Genomic DNA, 25262 nt, shown 5'->3' with positions numbered 1-25262 from the left:
ATTTAGTGGAAAATCAAGTTCAAACCTCCATTAAAAAAATCTGAAGTGATAATGGAGCTGAATTTTTTTCTGCAAATATGGACAATTTTTTACATCATAAAGGCATCGAGCGTCAACATTCTTGTGTCACCACTCCTCAACAAAATGGAGTGGTTGAACGCAAATACAAAGATATTTTAAATATTGCTCACGTCCATAAATTTGACTCACGATCACGTAACTGTGTCTTTGTCGGATACCCTTATGGTCAAAATGCCTATAAACTCTATGATCTTGACACCAATGAAATTTTCACTAGTTGAGATGTTAAGTTTATAGAAAATACATTTCTTTTTCAAAACCACCAAGTCCAAGATAGTGAAGTTGTTATACCTCTACCATCTCAAGAATCACTTGAATATGTACCCCAACCTTCCCCAACCAGCCCACCACAACCTCCTCCACCTCAATCACCTACACCCTCGCCACCGGCACCACCATCGGATCACCACGAACCTAACATTGTTGACACTATTAACCCCCACCTCGATTCCTCTGACACTCAATTGCAGCGATCAACTAGACGGCGCGTTCCACCTTCACATCTTAAAGAATATCAATGTTATTCCATCGCCCAGCCCACATTTTCTGAATTGACGTCAGCACATATGCAACCTAAAGGAACGAGGTACCCCTTGTGTCACTACCTTCATTTAGACAAGTTTTCTCCTACTTATCAAGCTTTCCTTACATCTATTCTCAATCTCCATGAGCCGTCCATCTTCCAAGAGGCAATGCAACATCAAGAATGGAGAGACGCTATGACAGCTGAAATTCAGGCACTAGAAGCCAACTCAACTTGGGATTTCGTTTCTCTCCCACCAGGAAAACACCCTATTGGCTGCCGATGAGTCTATAAAATCAAGTATCATGTCAATGGTACTATTGAACGTTGTAAGGCTAAACTCGTTGCTAAAGGGTATACTCAAACTGAATGCATTGATTACACAGAGACATTTTCTCCGGTTGCTAAAATCACCACTATTCGATGTTTTTTATCAGTTGCAGCCATCAAAGGTTGGAGTCTCTCTCAAATTGATGTCAACAATGCCTTCCTCCATGGTGATCTACATGAAGAAGTCTACATGACACTGCCTCCCGGGTTTACCCGACAGGGAAAGAACAAGGTGTGTCGGCTAAACAAATCCTTATATGGTCTCAAACAGTCATCTTGCAACTGGTTTTTTAAACTATCAGAGACTCTCAAACACCTTGGCTTCTCTCAATCTAAGGCTGATATTCCTTGTTCTTCAATATCAATAAATAAGGCAGTATTTTCATCATTGTGTATGTTGATGATATAATTATTGTGGGAAACAATCGTGATGCCATTGAGAAACTGAAAGTCATCCTCAATAACAAATTTCAATTGAAGGATTTGGGATATTTAAAATACTTTTTGGGTATTGAAGTAGCCCGATCAAAGAAAGAGATTTTTTTATCCCAAAAGAAGTACACATTGGATATCTCCAGATATAGTGGTGCCAAACCTAGTGAAACACCCATTGTGCAACATTTAAAGTTGGATGATGAAAAAGAACAACTATTACAATATCCCACCTTTTTCAAAAAAATAATTGGTCGTTTGGTCTATCTAACCATTAAACGACCTGATATTATGCACAGTGTTCACATGTTGAGTCAGTTCATGTCGCAGCCAAGAACAACACACTTAGAGGCAGCTTTCAGGATCCTTCGCTACATCAAATCTACAGCAAGTTATGAGGTCTTCTTATCATCCCATAGTGACATGATTATCAAAGCCTTTTGTGATTCAGATTGGGCATCTTGCCCAATGACAAGGAGATCCACTTCACGTTTTTGCATTTTCATAGGAGAAAGTCCAATATCTTGGAAAGTAAAGAAACAAACAATTATTTCAAGGTCTTCAGCAGAAGCCGAATATAGAGCAATGGCATTGACTTCTTGTAAGATGACTTGGATAAAGTACATTTTTAATGATTTTGGAATTATTCTTCATCAACCAATGGAATTACATTGTGACAATCAAGCAGCATTACATTGTGACAATCAAGCAGCAGTACACATATCTGCAAATATGGTGTTTCATGAAAGAACGAAACATATTGAGATCGACTGCCATGTCATTCGAGAGAAGATCCAAAAAAAGGAGATTTGTACTAAGTAAATTGACACTGAAAATCAAACAGTAGACATTTTTACTAAGGCATTGGGAAAAGACTTGTTTATAAAATTCAGATGCAAGTTGGGTCTCATCGATCATGGAGCACCAACTTAAGGGGGAGTGTTGAACGTTACTCTCTGTAACGGTTGAAGAAGATTGCCCAAAATCAAGGAATCAGAGATTGCCCAAAATCAAGGAATCAGAGATCGCCCAAATCAAGAGGATGAGTTGTTAGACGTTGCAGATTGAGAAATCTCAATGAATTAGGAATGATAATCTTGTACGAGCAGAAATCAGGGATCGTTTCTTGATTCTTAGCCTCTATATATACCTTGTAAATGATTCATAGTAACACAATGAGAAATACTGTTTCTTTCTCCTCCCCATCGTTCCTATTCCTCTTCCTTTAACACGTTGTGGAAGTTGACGACCACCCTGTGCAGCCAGTGTCGTCCTACCTTCGCCTTCTCAGTGACCTTCTACTCACTGCCGCCGACGCCCGAGCCTTGACTTCCAAATCAGCTCGGTAGCCTGGAAGATGTCGTTGACTTCTTCAAGGATCTAAAGCTAAGAGGCATGTATGGGATCGACATGCTGTCTAAGATTCGAAAGGACATCAACACGCACTGTGAGAGAGAAGGGATCTCGAGATGGGCCGATCTGAGACGCACCTTTTTCAGGAGCCCGTGGTCGTACTGCTCCCTCGCCGCTGTGCTCATTCACTTTCCTCCAAATGTTGTATGCCATGTTAGCCTATCACCTCCCCAAACATACTTGACACTAGAATGGCAAGGTCCACCTTTCCGATGAAAGGTCACTTTTCACAACCTCTTCCCTTTTCATTTAAGAGTTTATACAGTGACATGTTGGAATATAGAGGTTGATCTACACTTAATATTGCATGATTTCTACATATCTTTTTGTGGGTTTATCCTAATTATTATGTTTAAGAGGAGGTAGAGATGTCAATATATTCTATTTGAATCGGACATTTGACAAAACCGATTTGAAAAAATCGTATATGGAAAAAAAAATTAATAACTGATTAAGAAATGGACACGGATTCAGATCGAATTAATTTCTAGACAAATATCATGTGCCTAATTCTATTACATTTTGAAAATTGGCACAAAATTCGGATTCAGATTCAGATATGAATATGAATATAAAAATTAGATTTGGATCGGATTCAAAATGTAAAATCAAATTTTTTATTGGGATTTGGATATGGTTTTCTTTATTCGTATTCAAATACGAATATGTAAATATCCAAAAAAGCAGATATGGTTAAAGGTATATTTAATCTGAATCTGGTCCGTTGACCTCCCTAAGACGGGAGTGGTTCCTTGTATTCTTGACCTTTATGTGATAATAAAAAAAAAAAGGTTGTGCAGGAGTGGACATTGGAGAACTTGGTTTTTTAACCACATAAAATCATGGTGTCTTCTTCCTCTATCTTTTCTTCATTTTTTTTTATGGTTTTGTAAGAGAGAGAAAGAGGGCCTTATTACTAACATTTATCTCTTATTCCTCCATAGTTTTAAATGCAGGATACTATTTTAAGAATATTACTTGTGGTATATATATATATATATATTACTTGTGATATATATATATATAAGTGGTGGGTGGCCAATTCTCTAAATCGGCAACCCTGCGCACTCAGCACTCGATTCAAAACCGAGTTTTGCAATATTATTGCCTCGGAGAGGACTTGAGATCAACATTTTCAAACCAAGTACCTAAATCAAAATCATCCTGGCCTTGATTTAGCTTGAGTGGTTGTGAAGCGGTGAAAAAAGTTATCATATTTATTTTAAAAATATGAAAGTCGATATAAAAACTTCTAAAACTTATAAAGATATATCCTGAAGGGTTTGAGCTTTAAGAACGCAATTAGCGTCATATTCAACCTTTTGATGACATGTCAACGGGGCTTACCCTTTAGTGACACAATCCATCCCATGCTACTGAAAACCCTGCCCTTTTAGACACGATTTCATTTCGCGCACGTTCAACCTCCTACGACGTGGTCTAAGTTTGCATCGTCCATGAAGACTATAGAGTTCAACCTTTAGTCATGCGATTGATGTCGCATCACTAAGAGGTCATCTGATTGCTGTCCATTGGGACAGAACAGACATGACGTCCTGTCCATTATACTACTGTCTTGTCCTTATCGACAATGATGTTCATTGTCCACCATTTGATGATTTTAAGAACAGAACACTACATTTTTTTTATCCAGCGTTTGTTTCGTGTGTTTGTTCAATTTGTCCTGTCTAACGTTTGTTTCTGTCATGTTCGATCTATCCGTTCTGGTCGATATTTGTGTTTTCTATGGTTAGCCCCCTTTCTTGAGGGCAACTTCTATGAGGTGGTGAATCGTAGACTAAAAACATCTATCATTTTTTTTCAAGAAATACTTCACAAATATGACAATTGACCTACCATTCTGCACTTCTCGTGAGAGAGAGAGAGAGAGTGAGTGAGAGCGTGACAGAGAGAGAACTAGTTAGTAGTTGAAACAATAATAAATTTTACCATGAAGCAGGACGAAAGAAAGTCAATCAACTGCAAATGTTACATTAACAATGCTAAGACAACTAGGACATATATCCTCCAGCTTGCAGACCTTACTGAGTTGTACGTGCCAACTATTCAAAACAACCAAAAGATAAGACCCAAAACAGCTTGTTTTTTCATTAATGAAGAAAATTGACAAACAAGCTGAAACGAGTTCGCCATGTTGAACCAGAAGTGGTGCATCTAAGATTCCGGTAGTAGTTTTTTCTGACAATATCAAGGAGATGTATAAATAGTATATTATTCAATATTTTAAGCGCTCCTTTCTATAGAAATGCCCTTGTCTACAAACATCAATCTTTATAAATTTCAACGTTCGACCATCCTTGTTCAGCCTGCGACTTCACAAACATGGCTAGGAGTTTGATTTCATCATCTTGCAAACTAGGTCCGAATGTACACTGACCTCTTGGCGTTCATTTCTCACCAAATCCCTGCAATGAACAGGAACAACCTTACTTAAATATCACACCCTAAAGAGAGAAAAACCTGTAAAAGCAAACAGTCAGTGTAGTCACAGGCATTCTTTCCTTTCCATGGTATGTGATTTCATATATGCTCTCTTCAGTCAACACACCATTCCTTGAACAATAAAATTTGAAAGGAATTACTCGGTTGGTATCTCCTTTTTCAGCTTGGCCTGCAAAGCAAGAAAGTATAATTCTAATATAAACTGCTAATTTGTTACCTCTCTAGATCATTATTGAAGAATGTGGCACCCTGCATGCATAGAAGAGAAAGGGGGGTTCCAAGCATGAAAATTCAAGAACTGAAAGGCAAAGTATACGTCAGAAAATACTCGTTAACAAGATTGATTGGGTGCTTTGAGAACCACTTACAGGCGTATATTCCCACCGCCATCATGGCATCATGGCTTCCAATGCAGTATATTCACTTATTTGGGTTTTGTCTCCATGCTCTGTGAACACAAGCAGGAAAAGAGATTCATCTGAAAAAGGTCTTGAAAATAGTGGGAAATCAAAGAAGAAAAAAGAGAAAGGGTTGATGAAGGAGGATCCTGGATCTGGACCTGACATACCAGTTGACAATGCATCTAATTCTCAACATCAAAGTGGACTAGGCATGGTGCTGGGGATGTCTCCATGCCACTGCCGTGTGAGTACTCAAATTGAGAAGTCAGATGATAAGAGAGGTGATTGTTTAAGCTGCTATTTTGTGATAGACAACCACTCAGGTTAGGCACTGACGGTTTAACTAACTGTTAGTCTAATATTTGGAGCAGTTCCAAGAGTGCAGTGGACTGCAGTATTTTGGAAGTTGAAGAGGCTAAGAAAAAGTGCAGTGGACTGCAGTATTTTGGAAGTTGAAGAGGCTAAGAAAAAGAAGATGAAAAAGAAGAAAAAAAATCAGTGCTGAAACTGATCAAAACATAGATACCGACCATGTCTCAATGTTAATGACATTGTCACCAGATTCACATGGGCAGATTCAATTCAGTTTGACAATACTATGGCTCAGTTTTTCCGAATAGTAAGATGCCACTGCCTGCCAGCAAGCAGAACCAGTAAGGCAATAACTTGAGCCCCAAATGAGCAATAGAAATTTTAAATACCACTGCCGCTAGCCAATAGACCATTGAAGCCAGACCTTTAACAACCACACCTCTAAGGCATCTCAGACAGGCATGCTACACTGCAATCTAACCAATGAGCTCAGTCGAAATTACAAGCTAAATCTGATTCATCAGCCTCCAACAACAATAAAATTCTGTAGTGCCCCATAACCCTCATAAAAGCTGGTGCATCATCAGTAATCATCGACAATGTTAACACAATTCTTAGACTAAGAATGCAAAGAACCTGTCGTTTCCTCAAAATCCCAAAACTTACTAGGGAAAAGATTGAACAAGATGAGAAAAACCATTTTCTGAGTAACAGAACATGATCCCTTCAATATTTTCTTGAAAAATGTCAAAATAAATCCAGTGACCGGCATGTGTCTAACTGGTTCATTATCTACTCAACTTTTTGCTACAACAAGCACCACTCCCTACTCATATTATATCAGAAGATAAAAATGGGTTTTCGAGTTCCAAACGTAAGCTCACTATGGACACAACAAACACAGCTTCCTACCTGAAGCACAACAAAGTGTATATAGTTGAGGCATTTCATCAGACAACTTGTCTGCAACAAACATGTTTCTCAATATGATAAAAAAGCATGGACAATAAACATCAACTGAAGCAGAACAAATCATTTGCGGCATTTGAAGTAAATCGTGAACAAATCAAGCAACGGAGAGCAACATCAACTAAAAAAGGAAGACAACGGAGGACGAGAGAGAGACCGGTGCCGACGACACTCGCTGGTCAGCCGTAGGTAGGAGAGGTATAGCTGTGCGAGAGACAGAGAAACTGGCACCGATGATTTTTGGGTCGGTCGATTGGAGAGAAAGAGAAAGAGAGAGAGAGGCGTATACCTTTTTCAACCGGTTGTAAAGGCCAAGGTGGCCCGGTAGAGCAGGCTGAAGAGGAAGAGGAGAAGGAAGACGCGCGTGAATGAAGCGGAGGGTTTCACGATCGTGAGAATTCCCTCGAGTAACAGATCGAGCCTCCGAATCATCGGATCTCGGGCGAGAGAGAGAGAGGGAGAAATGACTGACCATGGAGGTAAGGAGCGAGGATCCCAAGATGAGGCAGGTGGTATTGAACCAGGACCTCCTGGCGAGCATGGCGTAGGCGTTGGCGATGGCGAGGGGCCAGATGAAGAACAGCTCATGCCAGACCAGCCCCACGAAGAAGAAGGAACGCTCCAAGGCGAGGTAGTCGCCGAACCGATCTTTGTACCACGAAGCAATACAAAGCAGGGGATCCGGGAAGAGGCTGGAAAAGGAAGTGTGGCCTGCGCGTTCAGGAGAGGAGCACCAAAACCAGAGACGAAAGACGTTGGAGGAGAGAAAAATGGGGTCGGGGTCGGGGGAGGGGCTGTCCTGTCCTGTCTGTTGTTGTTTGTCCTGTACCGAGATTCTTCTTGTACTGAGATTCTTCTTGTCCTGCAAACGACCTCTAAAGAGGCAATTGGCGGCAGTAACATGATGTTAGAGTTTTCATGAAACTGATTTAAGAAGTAGAGCAGATTCATAAAACTTTAACACTTGTATTGTAAAATAAAACACTTGTATCGTAAAATAAAGTAACAATGCATTATTATTACCAAACAATCCCATAGAACCCGGTCTTAACCTTTAGTAAGGCGGATGAACCCAAAACTTAGTACATTATTTTTATTTAACATTTTTAAATACTTGTTTTGTTATATAGACAATACCCTTTTAGATATCAAAATCTGTTAATGAGTGTCCCTCTAAATTCGGTATTGCAAGACCCAGACCGAGTCGACCAATGGTAATTGAATCAGTGGCAAAGCGATTATATGTATTGACCAATAATGTGGTGCTATGTTTCACTTCGATCGTTTTTATTCTACAAATATTTTAAAGTTTCTTTTTTTAATTATTCTATTTTTAAAAAAAGTGAATACAATAATTTTTCTTTTCTGTTTTGGGTGGTTCATAGTTTATTCAAGTGAATTGCTGAATATATATATGTATCTATCTATATATATATATATATATATATAAGAGTTTATGGGACAGTGCTTAGGTAGAGCATTTGCCAAATCAAGACAAGAGGCTTAATCTAGATACTGAGATGAACTCCTGATTTTCGGACTTAAAACACCAGTTAGAATGTTCCACATGCGGCGTTACGAGACAGCCCATTTCAAAAATCACGAGACACCCCATCCCAAATATGTGCTTATGAGATAGAATGTCTCGAAGGCATCCTCTCTTTCCTGCTTTGCCGTTGAGAGTGGCAGACTTTAAAATTCATTTTCAGATGAACGGGGATTAACCATCCCAAGAAATTCGGGCTATATTTGAAACTGATCCTGTATTTGGCACATTATATTTTAAGACATTCTGCCAAGCGATTCAAGCATTTAGATTTTGTACCAATGGTAGAGCCAGAAATAATTTTTCGTGGAACAGCAGTTATAAGACTCTCGGCCCCAAGATAGGGTCTGACCTACAACCCAAATTTGGGTTCAGAATCAAGTTTGCCAATCCAGATCCGGCAAGCACATGCAAGAGCCAAATTTTGAATTAGCTAGCTAGATCTGAGCTCGGTTTCAAGCTGCTTCTTAACCTGAGAAAGTGAGTAAGAAAAGAGAGTAGAAGAAAAGAAGGGGGATTGATTTCCAAAGTCCCCTATATTTACACAGAATTGTCTGTACAGCAAACAGCAAACTGTTGGTTCTGAGAGTTGGCCTCTTCATCAGAACAAAAAGGTAAAGAAGCATGACATCTATGGATCCTGACTTGTTTCTGTACGTTGCAGTACTCAAACTACAGCATCTCCCTCTGCAGATACATGCAGAAAGCGTAGAACGTCGGAGGCGTCACGTTCAATTGGAATTCGAGGCTGAAGACTAAATCAATTTCCAAACAGTTCATCTCAGTGGTGCTAACCCTACCTACTTTGGCATAATAAGCATTGTTGTAGTACCTGTAATTAGCACAACTTGTTCAATTATGACATCAATCACAATAGCACAACCAACACTTAATTATCAAACCCTTTGATGGTGACACTATAATAAATTTAAACTCTTGTCATATTGTTGTCACCTGAAAAGGATATTGCATAATTCAACTTGCTTGCTTGCTCAACTGTGATTAGAACCAAAAGAACACTGACTTTTAGCCCATGAATTATTGCTGTGATATTTTAACTCGTATGAACGATAGGATAATTAAGCATGTTGGTTTAAACTAGTATTACGGACTGGGGCCGGTAATCAAGGCGAACATACTAAGCAGCCATTCTTTAGGATTGTTCATAATTAAGGATGAACTAAGCCAAGCCCGAGCTCAGTCCTGTACGAGCCGAGTGAGAATGACACGTTTGTTTTGAGATTTTGGTAATATAACTGCATGTGAAAACATAGAAAAGATGTTCAGAGTCTGCTAAATGTATATACATGTGTATAAAGTACGTATAACATGTATATAAGAATGTTCAGAGCTTTTTGTTTGCTTCATTTAATACATCTAATGGACTCTAATTTGGTGGTGCTCACGTTAATCTGATGCGTTGACCCCACGTTTTGATCACCTAAAAAGAACACAATATGAATTTTGTTTTGTTGGGGAGGTTGAAAGAACTGAGTATTCCATATGCATTTGATTCTTATATTATTGGCAAGGGGAAGAAAAAACTCTAGGATTCTTCATTCAGCTAAAAGTCTTCCAAAAATTCTAACTAACTTTGCATTGGCTTCTACAACAATAAATGACCAGAGGTTTGTTGGCTTAAGATAAGTTTGCTTCAATGTTCAAGGATCTAAATTTTCTGGTTCTAATTGGCCTCAGGAAAGTTAAGGAAAGCCTTGTTGCGGCAGAAGAGAACGCGAGAGAGAGAGAGTGAATGTGTTCAATGCCTTCTATCTTCATGATGTACGACGACAATAGAGCGTACAAGCCAAAGAAAGCCTTGTTCCTGAAGATTGGACCTTACTATTCCAGAATCGACCACACATTGGAGGAAACCGTGCTCGACTTGGTCGTGGAGAGGGCGCAAATGGGTAGCAAAGAGGATGTCGTTAATGCCGTAACAGACGATGCACTGGAGGTGAGAAAATGTTACGAAGGGGCGAATAGCGCACTATAGGAACTTCCTAACATCGACGAATTTGTGATGACGCTGGTAAGAGATGGATGCTTCGTGTTAGAGTTGATGCACATCATGACAACAGAGCCGCATCCCTTTCGCACCATCGTCACCAGGTTTTCCCCCACCTTATTTCCACTGAACAACACCATGATCCGCCATATTCTGCTTGATGTGTTGATGGTCAAGCATCAAATCCCCATGGCCTTTCTTCAACGCCTTTATAACCACCTACAGTACAGAGATCCGTCGTTCGAAACCGTGCTCAACAAGTTCTTAAGTTTCTATTTCATGCAAACATTTGAGGTGCCAAACCTGGCCGGCGCTTGCCATCTCCTCGACGCTGCAAGGAACAAATTTCTACCCATAGTGGTTGGGCAGAGAAACGAAGCTGACTCAACATCAACAGCGCGTTTCTGTCCAGGTAAGTTTGGCGAGATGAGCGTACGCTACAGTGCTATTGATCTCAAGGACTCGGCCGTTGCCATCCCGCCGGCGGCTGAAGGAATGGTCATGTGGGACCCCAAACCGGCGTCGAGGCCTCTTCTCAAGCACCCACGCGTCCTCAGCAACAGGGACTCCGACTTCATTTTGAGGAACATGGCGGCTTATGAACAACGCCTTGTGGAAGACGACAACCACCCTGTGCAGACGGTGTCATCCTACCTTCGCCTCCTCAGTCACCTTGTGCTCACTGCTGCCGACGCCCGACTCTTGACTTTCCAGGGAATAATAGAAATTCTGCTTTTTCTAAATTATATGCTCTTTCTCAAGCACAATGAATTATCAATGCCAAATATAATTTGTAAATAGGGTCAATAAACTGTATCTAATTTATAAACTATATACAATATGCTGTAAATTTTCTGTAAACTAAAAATTTTAAAACATGTAAAGATATATAATATGTATAAGAAGAAAAGCCCTTAACATTAGCCTCCAAGAATAAAATCTAATCCATGCATTCCATGTAGAAAGCCAAAACTATTGTTACAAAGAATAATACATTTCAAGATAGAGTCACAAAGCAGAGTGTTAAATCAGATTATTACTCTTGATGTGACTCAGATGCCATTATTAATGCACATAGTAGCCATTCATCCCCAATTCCCCTCCCAAAAAGCTGAAACAGCAGATACAGACAAAAGTGAATGTCATCTTCTTATTTCTTTCCTTGATTTTGGGTGAGAGAGGTTAGATGAAGGATCCTTAGCCTATAGGCTGCGGCAGATAGTGGTCAGTCTCAGTCGGATCAAGATCTCATTTTTCCTCCTTTAATATGCAGGTAAGCTGCTTATGATATAAACAGAACACAGACTATTGATGTGCCTCACCATCATACATGCACATACAGCAGTACAACAGTATAAGCATGACTATAGTTAGCGATTTGGAAAATGAAGATTACAGCTGAAGTAATAAATATAACATTAGACAGAAAGCATAAAATGGTCTCAAAGTATAAGCAAATTTATGCATATCAAAGCTCCAATCACCTCAAACCCTGTCACAGAGTTTGCATTTGGATCTGCGTTCTTCTCTCCAGCGAAAGGTGGGTATCATCAAGAAGAATAGAGCCATCATATCCCTACAGCACATAAGCAAAATGCAATCAATAAATTTGTTAATGTATGAGAGAAAAAGACAGAGAGAGTCGGCCAGATAAAATGAACTCATGTTGTGATGATATCTAATGGTATCCGAGAACAGTAAATACAAAACGATGTTTTCATATCCTTATATCATCTAATCTACACTTTGAAAAAATGTTATTTCTAAACAACTTCTTGGCCAGATTTATGCAGTTAATTTTGCGAAGAGAAAAATCAATCATGGATGTGAAAAACAGCTAGCATCTCTCATGCAACCCACAGCCGTGAATACAACAGAAAAAACGTTGCTGTTCTGAATCTCCGCAGAACCCAAAGAACGGAGATGCATTCCTCAGAGCCCTGAGGCGCTGTTCTCAATCAGTTTCTCACTCTATCTGTCACTGCATTTCTGAAATCAGCTAACATTCTTCTTAGTGTCTCTTCCATCCATGCTGTTTTTATTTATATGGTTTATTTGGCAGACTGTATTTTATCACGTGACATTGAAGCTTCTGTAACCTAAAATATTAAAGAAAAAAAAAAGGTAAAGGAGAAGCTGTAATCTCAGTCCGGCCTGCTATGCAGAGCTTAACCCTGTTTGAAGAGGATCGAAGTGTATAACAAGATAAAGAGAACAAAAAAAAAAGGAAAAGATTCTAGTAGACTCTTAATGCTGACTGCCATTTTCTAGCGCAGCACGGCAGAAATACCAATTGAATGTGTGCTAACTGCAAAGCTTCTACCGTCATACTAATGCACGAATTTTCGTGCGTTAGTATCACACTAAATACCCTCAATTATACTGAAAAGCAAAATTTTTTGTATAAATAAAATTAAAAAATTAAAAAAAAGTAAAAAAACTATAAAAAATTTTTACGGGATACCGTGCGCCGTTGTGCACGCAACTTTTTCTAGGGGCAGGCACTCGTAGAAAGCATGCCCACTACTCAATTTTAGGAAAATAAAAAATTACTATACAGAATTTTTTTAAAATTTACATTTGACAGAAAAAGTTTTATTTCTTGTTTTTGATCGTCGTCTTTTGCCCCTGCATTCGTTTTTAACATTTTTAGGGATGCCTTACGTTCGTCGGTCTTTTTCTTTTACTTCTTTATTTTTAAGCATATCCCTTTCGAGTGGCAAGGGCGAGGGGTTGGTATTGAATCATAATATATTAAAAAATATATTTTTAACTAATAATGGTTGCTCAATACCCTTCTCTCTCTCTCTCTGTCTCTCTCTCTCTCTCTCTCTCTCTCTATATATATATATATATATATATATATATATATATATATATATATATATATATATATATATATATCGTTTGTTTTATTGTTTTTTTTAGTCGTTTTTGTTTTGGTAACTACATATCACATGCATTCCCATCTCTCACATGTACTTTAATATCTCTTGTTCATGTTTTTCCAGCTTATATATAATCTTTCCTGTCAAAGTTCAGCAGCCAGAGAGAGAGAGAGAGAGAGAGAAAAAAGAATGTGTTCAAAGCCTTGCATGTTCACGACGTATGAGAACGATTGAGCGTACAAGCCGTAGAAGGCCTTGTTCCTGCGCATTGGACCTTACTACTTTACTACTTCAGGTGGACAATATCATGCTCAACTAAGGGTGGGCATCGGGTCGGGCCGGCCGGACCCGGTAAGGGCCGACCCAATCCGGCCCTTCGGGCCAGTAAGCCTGGCTCAGGCCCGGCCCGATAGCTCGAGTCTTGGTTCGGCCCGGCCCGGCCCATTTGAAATTTAAAATTATTATTTTTAATTATAAAATAATTTTTTTAAAAATAAAATATATTTAATAATACTAAATATATATTTTTAAAACAAAAAAAAATTTAATGTAAACGGGCCGGCCCGGCCGTTGCCCAGGCCTAACTCAACTGGTCCTGGAGAGGACGCAAATTAGCAGCACAGAAGATGTCGTTAGTGCCCTAAGAAATGATGCTCTGAGGTGAGAGAATGTTACCAAGGGGCGCATATCCAACGATACGATCTTCCGCCGCAGAATGACATATTTGTGAAAACGCTGGTAGGAGATGGATGCTTCGTGTTAGAGTTGATGCACATCATGACAATAGAGCCCCATGCCTTCCGCACCATCGCCACCAGGTTTTCCTCCGCCCAATTTTCATTGAACAACACCATGCAACGCCATCTTCTGCTTGACGTGTTGATGGTCAAGAACCAATTCCCCATGGCCTTTCTTCGACACCTCTATAGCCACCTGCAGTACAGAGATCCGCCATTCTAAATCATGCTCAACAAGTTCTTAGATTTCTATCTCATGAAAACATTTGAGGTGCCAAACCTGGCCGGCGCTTGCCATCTCCTCGACGCTGCAAGGATGAAATTTCTGTCCTTGATGGTTGGGCAAAGCAGCGTAGCAGGCTTGGCAACAGGAGCGTGCTTCTCTCCCGGTAACTTCGGCGAAATGAGCGTATGCTACAGCGCTATCGATCTCGAGGACTCGGGCATTACCATCTCTTTGGCGGCCGAAGGAATGGTGATATGGGATCCCAGGCCGGCCAGGAGACCGTTTCTCAAGCTCCCTCCTATCCTCATCAACAGGGACTCAGACTACATTTTCAGGAACATGGTGGCTTACGAGCAACGGCTTGTGGAAGATGACAACCACCCTGTGCAGCCGGTGTCGTCCTACCTTTGCCTTGATGGAAACAGAGAAGAACTAAAGCAGCGGAAGCTTTCGGTGATTCTTCAGCCACGATTCAGCAGTAGCACCTGTGACAAAATAGAAGAGAAAAAGGAAGAAGCAAGAGGTAAATTGATTTTTGGGGTTTGCTTCTGAGAGGCGCATAGTTGATTTCTCAACTACCATCTATTAAGGTATAGACGCTGAGTTTTATAAACCGCCTCTCAGGATTTCCCCAATTACCCAGCTACGGTTATGGCAAGGAGATTTAAGGTAAGAAATAAAACGAAAACATAATATTGTGATTTATTTCTTATTTTAATTCCATAACTGTAGGATCTTCTTTGCAGTTACAGAGTGAAAGGGATAAGGCTCAGGGCCACTACCCAACATCTCCCACTTGGCCATGACACCGTCAGTTTACTTCCACTTTATGTGAGTTTCCTATTTCTGAGTTACGAGGTTTTCCATCATTGCTTTGTCCTTCTTAACTTGAATTTTCTTTCAAGGTTTGTAGCGAGGTTTTCCATTCAAGGTTTTTCCATCGCAACCTTTCCAATATATCTCAGCCCCATATGTGATACTTGCTTGGTAAACAAGTCTTCTGATATTCCCTTGGTAAGGGGATCTGCTACCAAGTCATTGGTAGGCATGTATTCGACTGAGATTTCATTTTTCTCAATCATTTCATGAACATAATGGTATTTCACCATTATATGTTTAAGCTCATAACTCCATTTTTCATAAGTGATATCGCTGTCTGATTATCACAATATAGTTGAACTGGTTCATGATTAAGATCTAATTTCAAGTCTTTCAAGAACCGATTTATCGAGACAGCAAATGTGGTGGCAATATTACATGCTACATATTCTGCTTCTTTTGTGTGTTGAGCAACACATCCTTGTTTCTTACAGGACCAGGCTATTGATCCACCTCCAAAGAGAAATACATATCCAGATATGGATTTACTGTCATCTTTACAACCAGTAAAATCTGCATCGGTATAGCCAACTACAGTAAGCTCATTCGCTTGATAAGACAATTTCAGTCCTTTAGTTCCTTTTATATACCGAAAAATTCTTTTAACCGCTTGCCAGTGAGGCCAACCAGAATTACTTTGGTAACGACTCACAAGACCAACAGGAAAGCTTATGTCTGGTCTTGTACAAAGCATTAGATATATTAAGTTACCAACAGCTTGTGCATAAGGAACTTACAATTTCTGTTGTTCTTCTCCAGGACAATCGTTTCTGCTTAGATTTGTTCCTTTAGCTATCGGAGTTCCAATTAGTTTGCAATATTGCATTTGAAATTTCTTTAAGATATAATCAATATATCGTTCTTGGCTCAAACTCAAAATTCTCGAGTCTCTATCTCGATTGACCTTTATACCTAATATGTAGGAAGCTTCACCCATGTCATTCATTTCGAAGTTCTTATTCAACCAAGTCTTTGTTTTGGATATCATACTGTTATCGTTTCCAGTCAACAGAATATCATCGACATATAAAGATAGGATACAAAAGAGACTCCCACTTTTCCAGACATATACACACTGGTCTAATTGATTTGCTATGTATCCAAGCTTTGTAATTGCTTTATGAAAAGCAAAATACCACTATCTTGGAGACTGCTTCAATCCGTACAATGATTTATGTAGCTTGTACACTTTGTCTTCATTTTTTCTGACGATATATCCCTGCTGTTGTGTCATATATATGGTTTCCTTTAGTTCACTGTTCAAGAACGCAGTTTTCACATTCATATGATGAACATCCAGGTCATAGAATGCTGCGATAGCCAAAATTATTCATGCGAATTTATCGCATCGTCATATGTCAGATTGTCAGATATTTCATCAATATCTGCTAAACAGCATAGCTCCTCTACAAGATATAAATAATAATCACTCAAATATGAAGGTGAAGCTCAAGGTCTTTTAAGACCTAACAAAGTCTGAGTTGATAAGGTATTTGGATCGGTTGGTTCGTTGTCTAACTGTTCCCCAGTCGGTTCGTTACCAGACTCTACACCAGACATTTCATGCTTAGTTAGTTCGTTACCAAACTGATCTCCAGTCGGTTCATTACCAGACTGTATTCCAGAAATTTCATGCTCAGTTGGTTCATTACCAAACTGATCCCCAGTCGGTTCATTGCCAGACTGATCCACAATCGGTTCATTACCAGACTGTATTCTAATTAATTCTTGCTCAGTTGGTTCATTGCCAAACTGATCCACAGTCGGTTCATTACCAAACTGTACTCCAATCGGTTCTTTGTCAGACTGATCATCTGAATAAATCAGATCCTCCAGTAGATCATTATGATATTTTACTGGATTATTATCAATGTTATTGAGTTCTTCAAGGAACTCTACATCTCTACTTTCTATGAGCCCTATAGTAGAGTGATATAATTTGTAGCCTTTGGTTTCTTTTGGATATCCAATAAACACACATCTTACTGATCTGCTATCCAGTTTATTCATTTTTGTATCTAAAACTTTTACATGTGCTACAGATCCTCATATCTTAAGATGTCTTAAGTCTGGTTTCACACCAGTCCATCTCTCATAAGGAGTGGTTAGGACTGCCTTGCAGGGCACTCGATTTATAGTATACATGACTGTTAACACAGTCTCTCCCCAAAAAACTTTGGGTAATTGTGCACCTACCAACATGGATCTCACCATGTTCAAGAGGGTTCTGCTACACCTCTCAGCAACACCATTTTGCTGCGGTGTCCTATGCATTGTTCTTTGCCTATTAATTCCAAGGTCTTTGCAATGTTTGAGGAATTCATTTGATGTATATTCACCTCATCGATTAGACTTTATAACTTTGATGTTTTTCCCAAGTTATCTCTCGACTTCAGATTTATATTCCTTGAATTTTTCAAGTGCTTTTGACTTATATTTAATAAGGTAAATATAACCAAATTTTGAGAAGTCATCAATAAAAGTTATAAAGTATAACTTTCTACTATGTGTTTGGACTCTAAAAGGTCCACAAATGTTAGTGTGGATTATTTTCAATAGATCAGTGGCCCGAATTACTTCAGATGGAAAGGGTTTTCTTATCATCTTTCCATATAAACAGACCTCACATTTCATGAAATCATTTACTTTAATGTCAGGTATAATACCTTGTTGTGCTAGAGTCTTCATCTTATTGATGCTTACATGACCTAATCTTTCATGTCATAGATTTGTACTCACATTCATTGCACAATCAATATAAGGATATAAGCAGAACTGAAAGATTTATTCATTTCATTGAGTTTGAACATACCATGTTCTTTAACATATTTTCCATCGAACATGGTCCTTCCATGTTTTTCCACTATAACTGTCCCTAGAACAAAACGAACTTCAAAACCTTTTCCAGTCAAAGTCGAGATTGACACTAAGTTCATCCGCATGGAGGGAACATACAAGACTTCAGTAAGAATGACGCTTGTCCCAACTCCCATTACATCACAGTATGAGTTATTACCCATATAAACTTTTTGCATTTCTGGACTCAGGTTTTCCATACGAATCATGCATTCTTTTGTCTTTGCAATGTGACGAGTAGCCTCTCTCACCCCACCAACCAGTTAGATCTCCATTTGCAAACAAGCACTCTGACACAATACAAATGACTTCTTCGTTGTAGTCCTCATGAACTTTTCCTTTGTTTTTGTTGTTCTAACTCTTGTTGTCCTTCTTGTTCGAGAATTTTGTCCTGCAGTTTTTTTTTATGTGTCCAGGCTTCCCACATCTGTAGCATTTCACTACAGTTCATTGAGTTCTTAGAGTTCCTGCAAAATTGCCTTTGAACTTGCCATCGTTTTTCTTTTTAAAATCTTTAGACCTTATAGGCGCAAGATTTATTGGTTTTTCTTAAACATTCATAAGTTCTGCATCATTTTTCCTGATCAAACGGTTTTGCTGAATAGCTAATTGTATGAGGTGTTTCTCTAGAGTCAAAGTGTCAAACTAAAGACTCAACGCTGTGACAGCCATATCCCAAGAAGGTGGTAGACTATTCAGAATTGTGCATATTTGCATGTTATCAGATATTACATTTCCCACTACTGCTAGGTCCTTAGCCATGACCAACATTTTGTTAACATGGTCAACAACTGTATCTGATTCCTTCATTTTATACGAGGTATACTGTTCTAGCAATAATTAAACATGCATAGTAGTAGTGATGTTGAATTTGGATGAAATACTATCTAACATAACTTTTGCTCTTGGACAGTCTTCAAATACTTTGATCATATCATCTTCCATGAATGTTAACATGATGGTTTTGGCCATCAAGTCATCATTCTCAAAAGCCTCATATTCTTTCTTTTCATCATCAGTAAGTTTGTCCCCTAAAGTGAAAAAAGGCTTGTTGACCACATAAATCAGTCTTTCTAGAGTTAGAGCCAACATGATTCTACATTTCCATGCATGAAAATTATTTTCACTGAGTTTTTCAGTCTTGGCCAGTTCAGAGGCTCCCACTCTTAAAGTCATTTCTAAATTAAGTTGTAATGGCAAGCAAAGTACAATTGTACAATAAACATGAAGCAAGCAATGAAATATCATGTCAAGAAATTCCCAGTAGAAGTCTAAGGCATATCAAGAAGCAACACAATGTGAATTTCCTCTTGTATTTTCGAGTTTATATTCAATAACTTTAACTGCAATTCTAAACAAGACTAAAAAGCACCAATAGGCAAATATACATAACATCTCGTATTAACGCAATAATCACCATTTAGAAACAAGTGAGTCAGCACCCTTTTTCTGAAATTTAAATAAAACTAAGGGTACCATAAAGCAATAATGCATAACATTGCGTTTTTCCAATGAAATTACCGACAAATATACGAAAAAACCTCTTTCGTAAATTTTGAATAACTTAGAGGGTACCAAATCGTAATTTCGTATGAAACCTCTGGTTTTTATTGAAAATATTTTTCGCAAGCCTCTTTCTGAAAAACTTTTCAGCAAAAGTTTTGCAGCTTTAATTTTCAAGAAGTATAACAGCCTTTTTGAAAAACTAACGAAAATGATGCACTGATTTTGAAAATTTCAGAAATAACACAAATCCTTTGAGCCTTAACCCCTTTTTCATTTTCTCATTGGGCTTTCTCTCTCTTCTTGAGAGCGCCTCCTCTTCTTCACATTCGACGATGGAGCATCCATCGATCTCCAACGGAGGATTGAACCAGAGAGGGACCTGTCTTCCTCTTTGGTCTTTCCTCTGCGTACAGCAAGGCGAATAGAAGGAGCCCCAACCGAGCGACCGACGCTCACAGCCGCAGCCACCGCCGCCTCCTCTGTTGCCCGTCTTCCTCTCTGGTCTTTCCTCTGTGTGCAGCAAGGCGAACAGAAGGAGCCCCGACCGAGCGACCGTTGCTCACAGCCGCAGCCACCACCGCCTCCTCTGTTGCTCCTTTTTTTTTTCGCTTTGCCACCGTGAGGGAGACGATATCCCCAAACCAGGTGTGTCTCTCTCTGATCCCCCTTCCTTGTGACGAGAATGAACCGGCAGCAAGGAAGAGCGATGGGGGTGAACTGGCATTCACAGAGGAATGACAGGAGGAAGCCTGCACTCCCCTACCGTGTCCCTCATTTTCCCAAATCCCCCCTGCTATCACTACAAGGAAGGTGGCATAATTTCAGTCAGTTTGATGAATGTTCTATTAGTCCTTAGAGCATGAGGTTTCTTTTTCTTGTTTATTGTTTTTGGGTCTACCCATAGTCGAGCAGAGCTGGCCTTGCCCTCTATCGACGTTGTTCTGGATAGCAGATATGCATACTCTGTTCTAAGGTCGACTCCAGTCTAATGGAATAACAAAAGACAACAAGGAGAAACAACATAGTACGTACATCAGAGAGATTCAAAAAACCCAAGACTAACATACTTCACCCTTGATACCTCACATGCTTCATTTCCTCTTTCTGTGAAATCAGAAAGGGCCCAGTAATAAGAATATTGTATTCCCATTCCAGCATATAACTTTTCACGCAGGGATTCAAATTTAGGCGTGCACACACATAGATCCATCATTATATCATTCAACATATATATATCTCTATATCACAGGCACTGCTACGGTCGAGTTCACTTACTTGGAATTCGACAAAAAATGGCTCTGATACCTCTGTAACAACCCGACCCACTCCCGGGTTCGGGCCCCTAGTTCGATGGATCCCAACCTGCCCCCTAGCAGTTTCGGCTACAGCCTTAAAAAAACTAGGAACCAGGACAATCATCTCATTAATAACCTCCCATTATAAGCCCTTGAAGACCCCTCACAATCTTCGATACAAGACTAAACTTCTGGGGTGTTACAATCCACCCCTCTTAAGACATATGCGTCCGCCCCCTTAAGACACACGCGTCCGCGCGTGTGGGACTCCAGGTCCGAGTGTTGAAACTGCTCTGATACCACTAATGGAAACAAAGAAGAACTAAAGCAGCGGAAGCTTTCGGTGATTCTTCCCACGATTCAGCAGTAGCACCTACGACAAAACAAAAGAGAAAAAAGGAAGAAGCAAGAGGTAAATTGTTTTTTGGGGTTTGCTTCTGAGATGCGCACAGTTGATTTCTCAACTACCATCTATTAAGGTATAGACGCTGGGTTTTATAGACCGCCTCTCAGGATTTCTCCAATTAACCAGCTACGGTTATGGCAAGGAGACTTAAGGTAAGAAAAAAAACGAAAACATAATATTGTGATTTATTTCTTGTTTTAATTACATAACTGCAGGAGCTTATTTGCAGTTACAGTGTGAAAGGGATAGGGCTCAGGGCCACTACCCAACACGCCTTCTCAGTGACCTTGTGCTCACTGCTGCCGACGCCCGAATCTTGATTTTTCGGGGACGTGTCTTGTATCCCAACAGCTCACTAGAGATAATTATAAAACGTGGAGAAGAGCCATGACCATGGCCCTTTTAGCCAAAAATAAGATGGGTTTTGTTGATGGTTCTATTCCGAAACCCACGGGTCCCCACTCTGTCATTGTTTCTTAGGAGAGATCCAACAACATGGTACTTTCTTACTCATGAATCTTGTCTCCAACACGTCCAAAGCTTACGCCCTGCTGGTTCAAGAGGAATGCCAACGTGATCTTCACGTTCCCCTACAATCTGACAACATTTCAGCAGCTATTGTAAAGAAACAGAATCATGACAACAACCACTTTAAGGGTCGAACCAGACCTCAATGTGAACACTGTGGACGACTTGGGCATATTAAGGCTCGCTGCTACCTCCTTCACGATTTTCCCAAGAAGAGCACTTCTAATGGCCAACGACAGCAGCCTCAAGCAAACCTTCAAAACACCCAAGGTCAACCTGGCAGGTATGTTAGAGTCACTCATTGTTTGTTTAGCTTCCTCTCAAGTATGGATAATTGATACTAGAGCTACACACCATATTACTAAATTCTTGTCTAACCTCATTTCCCCTTCTTTAGCTCAATCTAATCCCGTTAAGCTTCCTAATGGTTCCACCACTCCAGTCACCCATGTTGGTCAGTTGTATTTAAATTCTTCTATTACGTTACATCATGTCTTATATGTTTCCACCTTTTCTTGTAACCTTTTATCTATGTCCAAATTGGTTGCTCAAAACAATTGTCAAGTTATCTTTGATACTCATTCTTGTACCATTCAGGACCGACGCAAGATGAAGACGATTGGGAAGGGTAGAATGCAGAATGGCTTGTGTATCCTTGAGGATGAAGAACCACGCGCCGCCGCTGCCTCACCAAACCAATCTGTTCTATGGCATGTTAGACTCGGTCACCCTTCACTTGCTCGTTTAAAGTCCTTGTTTAGTTTCATTGATTCCTCTCATGTTAATGAGCATTACTCCATATGTTATCTTGCCAAACAAACTCGTTTACCTTTTCCTAATAGTTCCATATCCACCACTAGCATATTTCAATTGATTCATTGTGATATTTGAGGAGGTTACAAAACACCTTCACTATCTGGCGCTCTTTATTTCCTCACTGTTGTGGATGATTTCTCACGTTGCACATGGCTTTTTCTTATGCATTATAAATCTGAGGCATTCTTTTATATTGAAAAATTTATCAATTTAGTGGAAAATCAATTTCAAACCTCCATTAAAAAAATCCGAAGTGATAATGGAGCTGAATTTTTTTCTGCAAATATGGAAAATATTTTACATCATAAAGGCATCGAGCGTCAACATTCTTGTGTCGCCAATCCTCAACAAAATGGAGTGGTTGAACGCAAACACAAAGATATTTTAAATATTGCTCGCACCCTTCGTTTTCAAGCATGCTTGCCTATAAAATTTTGGGGGAATGTGTTTTAACTACTGCTTATTTACTCAATCATTTGCCTACTCATCCTTTACAAGAAAAAACCCTCTATGAAGTTCTTTATGGACAAACTCCCAAATATAATCACATTCGTGTTTTTAGTTGCCTGTGTTATGCATATAACATTGGCAAAACTCATCAATTTGACTCACGATCACGTAAGTGTGTCTTTGTCGGATACCCTAATGGTCAACATGTCGATAAACTCTATGATCTTGACACAAATGAAATTTTCACTAGTCGAGATGTTAAGTTTATAGAAAATACATTTCCTTTTCAAAATTACCAAGTCCAAGATAGTTAAGTTGTTATACCTCTACCATCTCAAGAATCACTTGAATATGTTACCCCAACCTTCCCCAACCAGCCCACCACAACCTCCTCCACCTCAATCACCTACACCCTCACCACCGGCACCACCATCAGATCACCAGCAACCTAACATCGTTGATATTGTTACCCCCCACATTGATTCTTCTGACACTCAATTGCGGCGATTAACTAGACGGCGCGTTCCACCTTCACACCTTAAGGAATATCAATGTCATTCCATCACCCAGCCCACATCTTCTGAATCGATGTCGGCACATATGCAACCTAAAGGAACGAGGTACCCCCTGTGTCACTACCTTCATTTAGACAAGTTTTCTCCTACTTATCAAGCTTTCCTTACATCTATTCTCAATCACCATGAGTCGTCCACCTTCCAAGAGGAAATGCAACATCAAGAATGGAGAGACGCTATGGCAGCTGAAATTTGGGCACTAGAAGCCAACTCAACTTGGGATATCGTTTCTCTCCCACCAGGCAAACACCCTATTGGTTGCCGATGGGTCTATAAAATCAAGTATCATGCCAATGCTACTATTGAACGTTATAAGGCTCGACTCGTTGCTAAAGGGTATACTCAAACCGAAGGCATTGATTACACAGAGACATTTTCTCCGGTTACTAAAATCACCACTATTCGATGTCTTTTATCAGTTGCAGCCATCAAAGGTTGGAGTCTTTCTCAAATTGATGTCAACAATGCCTTCTTCCATGGTGATCTACATGAAGAAGTCTACATGACACTGCCTCCTGGGTTTACCCGACAAGGGGAGAACAAGGTGTGTCGGCTAAACAAATCCTTATATGGTCTCGAACAGTCATCTCGCAACTAGTTTTTTAAACTATCAGAGACTCTCAAACACCTTGGCATCTCTCAATCTAAGGCTGATTATTCCTTGTTCTTCAATATCAATAAACAAGGGAATATTTTCATCATTGTGTATGTTGATGTTATAATCATTGCGGGAGACAATCGTGATGCCATTGAGAAACTGAAAGTCATCCTCAATAACAAATTTCAATTGAAGGATTTGGGAGATTTAAAATATTTCTTGGGTGTTAAAGTAGCCCGATCCAAAAAAGGGATTTTTTTATCCCAAAAGAAGTACACACTAGATATCTTACATGAAGTAGGATATAGTGGTGCTAAACCTAGTGAAACACCCATGGAGCAACATTTAAAGTTGGATGATGAAAAAGGGCAACTATTACAAGATCCCACCTTTTTTAGGAAAATAATTGGTCGTTTGGTCATCTAACCATTACACGACCTGATATTATGCACAGCGTTCACATGTTTGAGTTAGTTCATGTTGCAACCAAGAACAACACACTTAGAGGCAGCTTTCAGGATCCTTCGCTACATCAAATCTACAACAAGTTATGGGGTCTTCTTATGGTCCCATAGTGACATGATAGTCAAAGCCTTTTGTGATTCAGATTGGGCATCTTGCCCAATGACAAAGAGATCCACTTCAGGTTTTTGCATTTTTATTGGAGGAAGTCCAATATCTTGGAAAATTTAGAAACAAACAACTGTTTCAAGGTCTTCAGCCGAAGCCGAATATAAAGCAATGGCTTTGACTTCTTGTGAGATAACTTGGATAAAGTACATTCTTAATGATTTTGGAATTATTCTTCATCAACCAATGGAATTACATTGTGACAATCAAGCAGCAATACACATATCTGCAAATCCGGTGTTTCACGAAAGAACGAAACATATTGAAATCGACTGCCATGTCATTCGAGAGAAGATCCAAAGAAATGAGATTTGTACTAAGCAAATTGACACTGAAAATCAAACTGCAGACATTTTTACTAAGGCATTGGGAAAAGACTCGTTTGTAAAATTCA

At 39.5% G+C, this 25262-nt stretch overlaps 1 long non-coding RNA gene across 2 annotated transcripts; it reads right to left on the bottom strand.

Moving 5' to 3' along the window:
• Positions 1 to 4863: 4863 nt before the first annotated feature.
• LOC116266250 (uncharacterized) lies at positions 4864 to 7048 on the bottom strand. 2 transcript variants are annotated; one of them, XR_004175301.2, is made up of 2 exons: positions 5611 to 7048; positions 4864 to 5540 (listed from the first exon to the last, which is right to left on the bottom strand). It is a non-coding gene; the product is annotated as an uncharacterized LOC116266250 (long non-coding RNA). The 2 variants fall into 2 exon arrangements; XR_004175300.2 differs by having other exon boundaries at positions 4864 to 5491.
• Between the last annotated feature and the right edge of the window lie 18214 nt (positions 7049 to 25262).

The sequence above is a fragment of the Nymphaea colorata genome, chromosome 12, assembly GCF_008831285.2.
Source record: "Nymphaea colorata isolate Beijing-Zhang1983 chromosome 12, ASM883128v2, whole genome shotgun sequence".
NCBI classification, from domain to species: domain Eukaryota; kingdom Viridiplantae; phylum Streptophyta; class Magnoliopsida; order Nymphaeales; family Nymphaeaceae; genus Nymphaea; species Nymphaea colorata.
The sequence above is the reverse complement of the archived record's forward strand: the minus strand, read 5'-3'. Positions and strand labels throughout refer to the sequence as shown.